This window comes from Triticum aestivum, chromosome 3B (assembly GCF_018294505.1).
Source record: "Triticum aestivum cultivar Chinese Spring chromosome 3B, IWGSC CS RefSeq v2.1, whole genome shotgun sequence".
Taxonomy (NCBI): domain Eukaryota; kingdom Viridiplantae; phylum Streptophyta; class Magnoliopsida; order Poales; family Poaceae; genus Triticum; species Triticum aestivum.
The window spans coordinates 699,208,296-699,220,310 of NC_057801.1; the positions used below are offsets into that span (position 1 = coordinate 699,208,296).

A 12,015-nucleotide genomic window follows, 5' to 3' on the forward strand; every position below is an offset into this window, starting at 1 on the left:
GGTTTTGTGTGTTTTCCATGCCCTATCTGTCAGAATACAAAGTCTTACTCCAACCGAAAAACCCTTCACATCTACCTGCTTGAGAAGGGTTTCATGCCACACTATAATATTTGGACCAAGCACGGAGAAATAGGGGTTATGATGGAAGACAGCAAAGAAGAAGAGGACGATGACAACTATGTGCCCCCTGAATACGGTGATGCTGCAACGGGGGAAGCTGTTGAAGATCAAGAGGAACCAGAGGATGTGCCCGATGATGATCTCCGCCGGGTCATTGTTGATGCAAGGAGTCAGTGCGAAAGTGAAAAGGAGAAGGTGAAGTTCGATCGCATGCTAGAGGATCACAAAAAAGGTTTGTACCCGAATTGCGAAGATGGCAACACAAAGCTAGGTACCGTACTGGAATTGCTGCAGTGGAAGGCAGAGAATGGTGTGCCTGACAAACGATTTGAGAAGCTACTGAAAATATTGAAGAAGAAGCTTCCAAAGTATAACGAATTGCCTGACAGTACGTATGCAATAAAGAAGGTTGTATGCTGCTACGTCTTGAGCTTGCGTTGGTTTTCCTTGAAGAGGAAAGGGTGATGCAGCATAGTAGCGTAAGTATTTCCCTCAGTTTTTGATAACCAAGATATCAATCCAGTAGGAGGCTCATCACAAGTACCAAGAACCTACACAAACAAACAAAGAACTCGCAACCAACGCGATAAAGGGGTTGTCAATCCCTTCACGACCACTTGCGAAAGTGAGATCTGATAGAGATAATATGATAAGATAAATATGTTTTTGATATTTTATGATATAGATTGGGAAAATAAAGATGCAAACAAAAGTAGATTGAAAGCTTATATGATAAAAGATAGACCTGGGGGGCATAGGTTTCACTAGAGGCTTCTCTCAAGATAGCATAAGTATCACGATGGGTGAACAAATTACTGTCCAGCAATTGATAGAAAAGCGAATAATTATGAGATTATCTAGGTATGATCATGTATATAGGCATCATGTCCGTGACAAGTAGACCGATTCCTGCCTGCATCTACTACTATTACTCCACACATCGACCGCTATCCAGCATGCATCTAGAGTATTAAGTTCATAAGAACAGAGTAACGATTTAAGAAAGATGGCATGATGTAGAGGGATAAACTCAAGAAATATGATATAAACCCCATCTTTTTATCCTCGATGGCAACAATATAATACGTGCCTTGCTGCCCCTGCTGTCACTGGGAAAGGACACCGCAAGATTGAACCCAAAGCTAAGCACTTCTCCCATGGCAAGAAAGATCAATCTAGTAGGCCAAACCGAACCGATAATTTGAAGAGACTTGCAAAGATAAATCAATCATACATAAAAGAATTCAGAGGAGATTCAAATATTTCTCATAGATAAACTTGATCATAAACCCACAATTCATCGGATCTCGACAAACACACCACAAAAAGAGTTACATCGAATAGATCTCCACAAGAGAGGGGGAGAACATGGTATTGAGATCCAAAAAAAGAGAAGAAGCCATCTAGCTAATAACTATGGACCCGAAGGTCTGTGGTAAACTACTCACAACTCATCGGAAGGGCTATGGTGTTGATGTAGAAGCCCACCGTGGTGGATTCCCCCTCCGGCAGAACGCCGACGACGGCTCCAAGATGGGATCTCGCGGATACAGAAGGTTACGGTGGCGGAAATATTTCTTCGGTGGCTCTCCTGATGGTTTCGGGGTACGTAGGTATATATAGGAGGAAGAAGTACGTCGCTGGACGCCCGAGGGGCCCAGAAATAGGGGGCGCGCCCTATAGGGGGTGCCCTCCACCTTGTGGCTTCCTCGATTGCTTCTTGACTTGCACTCCAAGTCCTCTAGATCATGCTTCTTCCGAAAATCACGCTCCCGAAGGTTTCATTCCATTTGGACTCCGTTTGATATTTCTTTTCTTCAAAACACTGAAACGGGCAAAAAAAACAGCAATACGGGCTGGGCCTCCGGTTAGTAGGTTAGTCCCAAAAATGATATAAAAGTCTAAAGTAAAGCCCATAAACATCCAAAACAGGTAATATAATAGCATGGAACAATCAAAAATTATAGATACGTTGGAGACGTATCATATGCCCTCTAAGATTGGAGGTGCAGAAGATACATGCATGCCCTAATGACCGCATCCTGTACCGTGGTGCGTACGAGGATTTGAACGCATGTCCGGTATGCGGTGCATTGCGGTATAAGATCATACGAGATGACCCTGGTGATGTTGACGGCGAGCGCCCCTAGAAGAGGGTTCCTGTCAAGGTGATGTGGTATGCTCCTATAATACCACGGTTGAAACGCCTGTTCAAAAACAAAGAGCATGCCAAGTTGATGCGATGGCACAGAGATGACCGTAAGAAAGACGGGAAGTTGAGAGCACCTGTTGACGGGTCGCAGTGGAGAAAAATCGAGAGAAAATACTGGGAGGAGTTTGCAGGTGACGCAAGGAACATATGGTTTGCTTTAAGCGCGAATGGCATTGATCCTTTCGGGGAGCAGAGCAGCAATCATAGCACCTGAACCATGACACTATGTATCTATAACCTTCCTCCTTGATTGTGCATGAAGCGGAAGTTCATTATAATGCTAGTTCTCATCAAGGCCCTAAGTAACTCGTTAACGACATTGATGTGTACCTAAGGCCATTAGTTAAAGAACTTTTACAGCTGTGGCTTGGAAACGGTGTACGTGCGTGGGATGAGCACAAACAGGAGGAATATGACCTGCATGCGTTGCTGTTTGTCACCATTAATGATTGGCCTGCTCTCAGTAACCTTTTAGGACAGACAAATAAGGGGTATCATGCATGCATGCACTGTTTAGATGACACCGAAAGTATATACCTGGACAAAAGCAGGAAGAATGTTTACCTGGGGCATCATCGATTCCTTCGACCAACCATCAATGTTGAAAGAAAGGCAAGCACTTCAAAGGCGAGGCATATCATCGGAAGAAGCCCGCCATGCGTACCGGTGATCACGTACTTGCTATGGTTAATGATTTAAAAGTAATCTTCGGAAAGGGTCCTGGCGGACTATCTGTTCCGAAAAACGCTGAAGGACACACACCCATGTGGAAGAAGAAATCTATATTTTGGGACCTACCCTACTGGAAAGAACTAGAGATCCGCTCTTCAATTGACATGATGCACGTGACGAAGAACCTTCGCGTGAACCTGCTAGGCTTCTTGGGCATGTATGGGAAGACAAAAGATACACCGTAGGCACGAGAGGACCTGCAACGTTTGCACGAAAAAGATGGCATGCCTCCAAAGTAGTATGAAGGTCCTGCCAGCTATGCTCTTACCAAAGAAGAGAAGTAAATCTTCTTTGAATGCCTGCTCAGTATGAAGGTCTCATCTGGATACTTGTCAAATATACAGGGAATAATAAATATGCCAGAGAAAAAGTTCCAGAACCTAAAGTCTCATGACTACCACGTGATTATGACGCAACTGCTTTCGGTTGCATTGAGGGGGCTTCTACTGGAAAACGTTCGATTAGCCATTGTGAAGCTATGTTCATTCCTCAATGCAATCTATCAGAAGGTAATCAATCCAGAAATCCTAACTAGGTTAAGAGTGATGTGGCGCAATGTCTTGTCAGTTTCGAGCCGGTGTTCCCACCATCCTTCTTCAATATCTGACGTACGTCCTAGTTCATCTAGTCGAAGAGATTGTCGTTCTGGGCCTTGTATTTCTACACAATATGTTCCCCTTTGAGAGGTTCATGGGAGTCCTAAAGAAATATTTCCATAACCGCGCTAGGCCAGAAGGAAGCATCTCCATGGGCCATCAAACAGAGGAAGTCATTGGGTTTTGTGTTGACTTCATTCCCGACCTTAAGAAGATAGGTCTCCGTCAATCGCGGTATGAGGGAAGACTGGGTGGAAAAGGCACGCCGAGGGGACTCAATAGTATGTAGGGAGGGCATTCTTGGTCTCAAGCACACTACACGGTTCTACAGAATTCTACCTTGGTGACCCCGTATGTCGATGAACACAAGAACATTATGCGCTCCAAACACCCGGACCAGTGTGACGACTGGATTACATGTGAACACATCAGGAGTTTCGGTAGTTGGTTCCAAACACGCCTCAGGTGTGACAACACTATTTCTAATGACCTGTACTCGTTGGCGAGGGAACCATCTTCGACTGTAATGACTTATAAAGGGTACGAGATAAATGGGAATACATTTTACACGATCGCCCAAGATCAAAAGAGCACCAACCAAAACAGTGGTGTCCGCTTTGATGCAGCAACCAAGAGGGGAAATGACATATTATAGTTAAATAGTGGACATATGAGAACTTGACTATGGATATGATATTAAGGTCCCTTTGTTTAAGTGCAAATGGGTCAATATGTCAGGAGGCGGGGTACAGGTAGACCCACGGTACGGAATGACATCAGTGGATCTGGAGAATCTGGGGTACACAGAAGAGTCATTCGTCCTAGCCAATGATGTAGGTTTTCTATGTGAAGGACATGTCTACCAAATTGAAAAAAGGAGAAGATAAGGAAACGAATGCATCATATGATGAGCCAAAGCGCCACATAGTTTTTTCAAGAAAAAGAGACATCGTGGGGTTGAAGGGCAAGATAGACGTGTCTGAAGATTATGAAAAGTTTCATGAAATTCGTCCCTTCAAAGTCAAGGCTGACCCAAGCATCCTGTTAAGCGATGAAGATTATCCATGGTTACGGCGCGATAAGCAAAGAACATAAGCGAAGAAAAAATGAAGACTTTCTATCAACAACTATTATGATGATGCCTTTGATGTAGATTATCACTGCAGTTACATTTGAACAAATGAAATCCCTTTATAACAAATAAGTTTCCGTCTGAAACCTTAATACTTCCAAAGAGATTGTCTGTTTTGTACACGAAGTGCATCCAGTTTTTGTCATAACCCTCTCAACTTTTTAGCACACTAAATGACTCGTTGCGCCAATGGCGCAAGAAGCTAACAAAGAGCAAGGATTGTTTGAATATTAATGACTATAAACATGTGCTGAGAGTAGTATTTTGTTTTTATACCAGTTAAGTAAACAAATGTGAAGAATATAAGGCAGGCTCAGGTTAATAGAAGCTCCGACTGATAGGGGTCAGAATGGTAGCATAAACAGGCTTAATAGGAATTTAAAGCATGCATATATTCTATAATCATGCCTAAACAGGTAGAAACTATACATAGACGTGGCAACATATATCAGTACAATAACTTGTACCAACATTGTTCTTCCTTCAAAGCCTGTCAATAGAGAGAAATGCACATAAGAACGACTAAATACATAACTATAATAACATAGTGGTGGTGCAAGTACCTGAGTCGACACAAATAGTATTTGCTTAGTAAGGCCGATTTCGGTAATCATCAGTTACATATTTTGTGTCTGCTGATTATTTTTTTTGAAGCAACCATATGACACAAAAATACACATAACATTTTCTCAGGTAGTTGCTCAACAGAAGCGTCACCACAAACTCTATGAATCTCAGGACCACGGATTACAGCCATTAAAACTTGGAAGATACCTCCCAAGACTGACGTGAACAATATCAAAAGAGAATAAATAGTTATTGCATATTCAGAAAAAGGTAATACATCGACATCACTATGCTGATAGTTAAGAGGCATGCCCTCTCAAGAGTTGGAAAGTCTGTGTTCTTCTCCAATAAGTTCAGGTATAGTATCATATAGTCCCTGATTCATGTAACGAATTTTCATGAATTGACCCTGACATTTTTTTCTCCTGAAAGTAGACAGCAGAAAATAAGAATTCTTTGTGGGAACTATTAATGTCAAAAGTGGTGGAACTCAATTAAATTAGTATGTAAGTTTACAACTTACACACAAAGCAATATAAACATTACCTCTTTTTTCTTCTAACACCACTGATTTCCCACATGTTCAATGTAAAGGAAGAGCAAGTGGATTTGCCCTCTCGAGGTCTCTCGTTTCACCCATTCTGTGCAATCCTTGTGCAGGCTTGTACCTTGCCTTGTGGAAATTCGTTAGCTGCCCTTCCACACAGGTACCAAGGGCATACAGATGTACACGTGTACTCAACATGTCCATGTTTTCTTGACCCAGACTTCTTTTTCACTGCATTATCCATTTTGAACCCACAAGCTTCACATGATCATCAAGAAATCACTGATGTTGCCACCTACAAATAAATAACGTTTACCCAGTCATAATCTGCACATCCTTCGGTATTAGGACAAAATGGCCAGTCGGCAGAAATGTGACCACTTGGCACAATTAGCAATGACAGAGACTAAATTACAGCCAATAGTCATTTATGTGGACTCATAATAGTCATGTATTATAATCATAAGATATTACTGTGACACATTTATAATACACCCTAAAGACATGGTAGCTCCAATGAGAAAACAAAAGACAGATAGCGTCACGTGCACATTCCCCTTATTAGAAATAAATAAAAAATATAGAAACATGTGATGAAAATTTATTTTTATTTCTCAAGAAATTAGCTGTAACCAATTCAAGAGTTACATGGTAACTATCAAGCGAGAAAAAAGAGAAGATGATATATCAACATGATTATTAATGGAAGATCAAAAGACAATCTGATGTATCAGCTGTACTTTACAAACATGTATTTATATGACAAACATTGACACCATTCTTAATGAGGTTCTCATAGCAGGATTCATAATAGTCATATGTTGAGAAGAAACAAACACATCTCATTTATCTGCACTTAGCTTTATTATTTTGGAAGGAAGTGCACTCCGCACGATATAAGAAGAGCAAAGGTATCACCGTATCGGCAAAAACATGTGTTACAAGATGGCACCAACCCACTGGAAAGAAATATTTTATTTTAAAGCAGAGAAAATCATAGCAAATGCAAATCTTTTCATTTATCTCCCGAAAGCTTTGTAGCATGAGAAACTTCATACTCCGATGTGGCGTTGGTTAAACAGACAATATATATGTATATATTACATGCTAAGTAGGTAGCAATATTACAGAGATCATGATACTATTAAATATGAAATGTAAGAAAAATGAAATGCATAGCAAATTTTCTGACGAAAACAAGGTGCTTTTTGCAAAAACAGTACAAACTCGGATGGTTGCAGATGAACTACGGATTTCGGTCTTTTGAAGTGGCAAGCAACTCAAGATTCAATGGGAACATGCCCAATCTCTTCAGTATGGTACTTCAAACATTTCCTATCAAAATCATAGTTAAATATTTCTTCCTTGTATACGTGGGAGATAAAACTAGGCAATCTGAAGAAAATAGTCAGAAGGAAAGATGAAAGCCAAGCACATAAGTGTAAAGAAAATATACAACCAAACTAAAAGTGGAACCTAGTTATTTTGTGCCCTACATCCAGAATAATGATGTTGTGGTAGAGAGAGAAAATTAATAGCCATTCTAAAATGAACTAACTAACTATCACTGAAATATATTTTAGGCTCTAACAGAGATAAAGGCTGAAGAAAACAGAACCAATAGCTAACTATGTGTGCACCTGTAACACAAAATAGTCTACCTTTTACAACACAAGTGACCAGAGGGCACAACTGTACACCTTACTTTCAAGAACACTAACTGAAGAGGTCAAGCAAGTATATTTGTCTTTTTAGAAAAGTGTCTCCATTATCATCTCTCATCCGCACCATTTTCTATCATTTGGCTTCGAACTCTACTATCAGCCTTACTCAAAACCCTGATATCTAACTTGCTCAATCCAGAGTCTTGCAATGTAAAGTTTATTACAGAGTTTATCCTTACGTTGAACAGGAAAGTACCAAAATTAATAGTATGATGTACAAAAAAATTATATTGGTACAGTAACGGCAAGATAATCTAAAAATGAAAAACAAGACAAAGAATTAGTGCCACAAAATAATGAGAGATACAATCATTTTCTACTAAAAGGTACCACAATAAAAAACGAGAGGTGCAATCGCTTTCTGCTACAAAATGCTATTACAAAACAGAACAGAAAAGAAAAGGTATATAGATTATTATAAATAAAAAACAAAAGTTTAAGTTTCATATGGATGATAAGCACGAAACTCTCAGGCAATGCCCAACTTCCTCATGATCAGCGAGCCAACAAGTTATGCAAAATAGTAAGGAATCAAACTCCTCTCAACTTACAATGCCTAAAAATGTCGATCAAGTATCTTTGTTCTTTCTAGTTCAGAAAAAATTACTATCCAACAAAGCTAGAAGTAAAGGGCCCAGAAATGCAATTTAGTGCTCCTACATGATAGGTGATATAAATCCAGACAGTGTTGAGTTTCAAGAACTGTACTCATAAACTGAATCTAAAGTTCTTGGCACTTGAGTTGTTGAACTACCTTTAAAAACTAATGGTGAGGAGACCAGAGGCAGCAGCCACTATACAAGGCATTGCCTACTTCACTCCTGTTTATCGGATCAGTGTGTGCTCCTATACCAATATGAGGAAGAGGCAGCATGGCAGTAGCCTGTTTAACAACTGATTAGTGTAATCACATTTGTATCATAAGCTGCAGTTAAAGCATTACCAAATATCATTCATACATAGCTGGAATTTCATTCATAGGAAACTGATTTGAACTACATGAGCCAAAATCAAAATAATAATCGCACCTCTCCTTGTAGTACCAATCGTTAACCTGCGCCATTACCAGTGCTTTAACCATGATAAATCAAATCTACCAAAAGCCCAAAATCAAAATAATAGTTGCACCTCTCCTTGTAGTACCAATCGTTAACCTGCGCCATTACCAGTGCTTTAACCATGATAAATCAAATCTATCATAAGCTATACAGAAAAAATACAGTCTATAGAGGGATAATAATCTTGCACTTACCTCAACCAATCACATGTCCAAACGCTAGCCAGATTGATATGATCGTTGAGAAGAAACATATTAATGGAGAAAGCCACAGGAAAATCTAAAAGAAACGAAATCAAGCACCAACTTAGCAGTTTGTAAAATTAGGAACAGAGAGGAAAAGAGAGAAGCCATACACATCACAATGATGCTGCACTTCGACGGTCGTGCATAGAGAAGCACATCCTCGCCGCCCTTCTCCTCGTGCACAGGGTAGGACATCCTTGCCGACCAGCGTGACCTCTCTGGCTCTACCACGGATCTGCGTCTCCGGTGCCGGTGCCTGACCTCCACCGCCCTACGTCTCCCCTCTCCTCTGCGACCACACCCTCCCTCCTCGATCTCTCATCCTCTTTACTGGGTCATCGTCGATCCTTTCCTCTCATGCCGCTGAACCCCGGCGTGGGGCTGGGATGGGGGCTCCTCAGTTGGCCGGGAAGGACTACGGGAGCTGCGGTTCTGGCGAGATGGGAATGGTGAGGGAGAGGCGGCGGCTGCGTGGGGAGCGGGGGAGGAGGATGGACGCGTGGTATGGGGGACTGGTTGATAGGGTTTCACCCCACGTTCGCATCGTCCCCACACAGTAAAATTCTTCACGTACATAAAATCGAAGTCAAAGCACCTTATTTCCTTGACCCCACAAGTAACAAGCCCCACCTGACATTCACATGTGAAGATGATATTAATGTACGAGAAGACCAACGGAGGAGTGACTGCTAGCAGCTAATTCGTTCAGCAGTAAAACCATCGGACGGTCAAAAAACCCTAGCGCGCGCAGGTGCCCTCTATGGCCGGGTTGCCTAGAGAGGTTTATATGTTCAATGCTATGTGGATAAAATAATGATACCATACCAACTTTCAATTTTTTCAGAGTTTATTTTAAATGTTTTTCAATTTCAGGAATCAACCAAAAAGCTTTTATAAACCTCTAGCGTTATTGAAACTAAAATTATATAAATTTATGCAACTAAAATTATCAAAGTATTTTCTGTTCAAAAAATTAAAAGCAAAAATAATTTTCATAAAATAAATAAAAAAGCAAAAAAGAAAAGAAAATAAATAAGTAGAAACAAAATAAACTTTAATAAATAAGTAAAAACAAAATAAACCTTAAATAAAGTAAAATAAATAAACTTTAATAAAATAAATAAAAATAGCAACAGTAAGTAGAAACAAAACAAAATAAATAAAGCAAAAAGAAAATAAAAAAGTAAAAAAGAAAAGAAAAAAAATAAGTAGAAACAAAATAAAATAAATAAGTAGAAACAAAATAAACTTTAATAAATAAGTAGAAACAAAATAAACTTTAATAAAGAAAAAATAAATAAACTTTAAAATAAATAAAAATAGCAACAGTAAGTAGAAACAAAATAAAATAAATAAAGCAAAAAAAAAGTGCCACCTACTGGGCCACCACGTCCTGAATACGACTAGAAACCCGATCATGGGCCAGAATTCAGGCCCGCAGCAGGACCAGTAGGTCCACAGACACACAGTGACAGGTTAGGCCTGAAAGCCTGCAGTTGAGGGGAGATCGAGAGGGTGGGCGCAGTAGTGCTTCTAAACCACTCTCGAACTCTCTCAACTAGCGAGGTGAGACTAAACTTTGGCCACGACACGAGCAGCACAGGGCCTTTGGTCCCGGTTGGTGCCACCAATCGGGACTAAAGGGGGTCATTGGTCCCCGGTTGGTGCCACGAACCGGGACCAATGGCTATGCTATATAACATAACACTTAGCTTTTTTCGTTTTCATCTCTGCAGTTGCCCCGACGACGCCGCCAGGCTGCCCGATCGCCCCATCGACGCCGTCGACGCCCGCGCCTCGCGCCACCCCGACGCTGTCGCCGCCCCGCGCCGCCCCGATGCCATCGCAGCCACGCGTCGCCCCGACGCCATCACTGCCCCGCCCCACCGCTGCCCCGACGCCGTTGCCGCGCCGCCCCACGGTCCGACGGCTTTTTTCATATATGTGATGATATGTTGTTTTTCTTCATATATGTGATGATATTTTTTTCATATATGTGATGATATGTTTTTTTGTCATATGATGTTTCTTTGTGTGTATGATGTTTTTTTTCATATAATGTTTTTTTCATATATGTATTAATTTTTTTTAGGTTGTTAATTAATAGATATCGATTTTAGGTTAGTGCATTTTAGGTTAGTGTAGAGGAAAAAGTAAAATAAGGAAAAGGAAGAAAAGAGGAAGAAGGAAGAAGGAAGAAGAAGAAAAAGAAGGAGTGGAAAAAGGAAAATAAGAAGAGGAAGAAGGAGAAGAAAAAGGAGAAGATGAGGAGAGGAAGAAGAGGAGGATAAATAAATAAAAAGAGAAAAAAGAAAAAAAGGAGAAGAAGAAAGGAATAGAAGAGAAGAAGAAAAAATAGAGTAATTTCTTTTTTTTTCTTCACCTATATTCCTTTCTTCTTCTCCTATTTTTTTTCTTCTTTTTTTCTTCGATTTTCTCCTCTCTGTATTCCTTTCTTCTTCTCCTCTTTTTTTCTTCGTCTTCCTCTTCTAATTTTTTATCGGGTATGTCGTTGTTGATATACCACCTTCCCGATAACTTTGACATGAGGGGGGGTCGATATACCCCCTCCCTGATAACTTCGACATGAGGAGGGAGGAGGGGGTCGAGGGTCGAGAGTTCGAGGGTTCTAGGGTCGAGGGTTCGAGGGTCGAGGGTCGAGGGTTCTAGGGTCGAGGGTCGAGGGTTCGAGGGTCGTTGAGGGGCCGAGGGTTCGAGGGTCGAGGGTCATCAAGGGGTCGAGGGTTCGAGGGTCGAGGATCACCGAGGGGTCGAGAGGTTACCTAGTGTCAAAGTATTGAAGAAATCCATGGCTTCATCATTAGCCGGAAGTAACCAGGGCACGATGGTACGAAGTTCTCCAAAGTTATTCTGAAACTGAGTCCCGGATAGGATAATCCGCCTTTTGGTACAAATTTCAGCAAAGACCTTCCAAATAGCGATATTCGGAAGGCTCTTGCTATACTTTGTACCAAAAAGCGAATTATCCTATCTGGGATTCCGTTCTAGAATAACTTTGGAGAGCTTCGTACCATCATGTGCCTGTTACTTTCGCCTAATGATGAAGACATGATTTTGTTGA

At 40.9% G+C, this 12,015-nt stretch overlaps 1 long non-coding RNA gene across 2 annotated transcripts; it reads right to left on the reverse strand.

Moving 5' to 3' along the window:
• Positions 1 to 5,373: 5,373 nt before the first annotated feature.
• LOC123071845 (uncharacterized) lies at positions 5,374 to 9,458 on the reverse strand. 2 transcript variants are annotated; one of them, XR_006434550.1, is made up of 6 exons: positions 9,044 to 9,458; positions 8,883 to 8,967; positions 8,659 to 8,784; positions 8,385 to 8,555; positions 5,906 to 6,201; positions 5,374 to 5,784 (listed from the first exon to the last, which is right to left on the reverse strand). It is a non-coding gene; the product is annotated as an uncharacterized lncRNA (long non-coding RNA). The 2 variants fall into 2 exon arrangements; XR_006434549.1 differs by having other exon boundaries at positions 8,385 to 8,513; positions 9,044 to 9,455.
• Between the last annotated feature and the right edge of the window lie 2,557 nt (positions 9,459 to 12,015).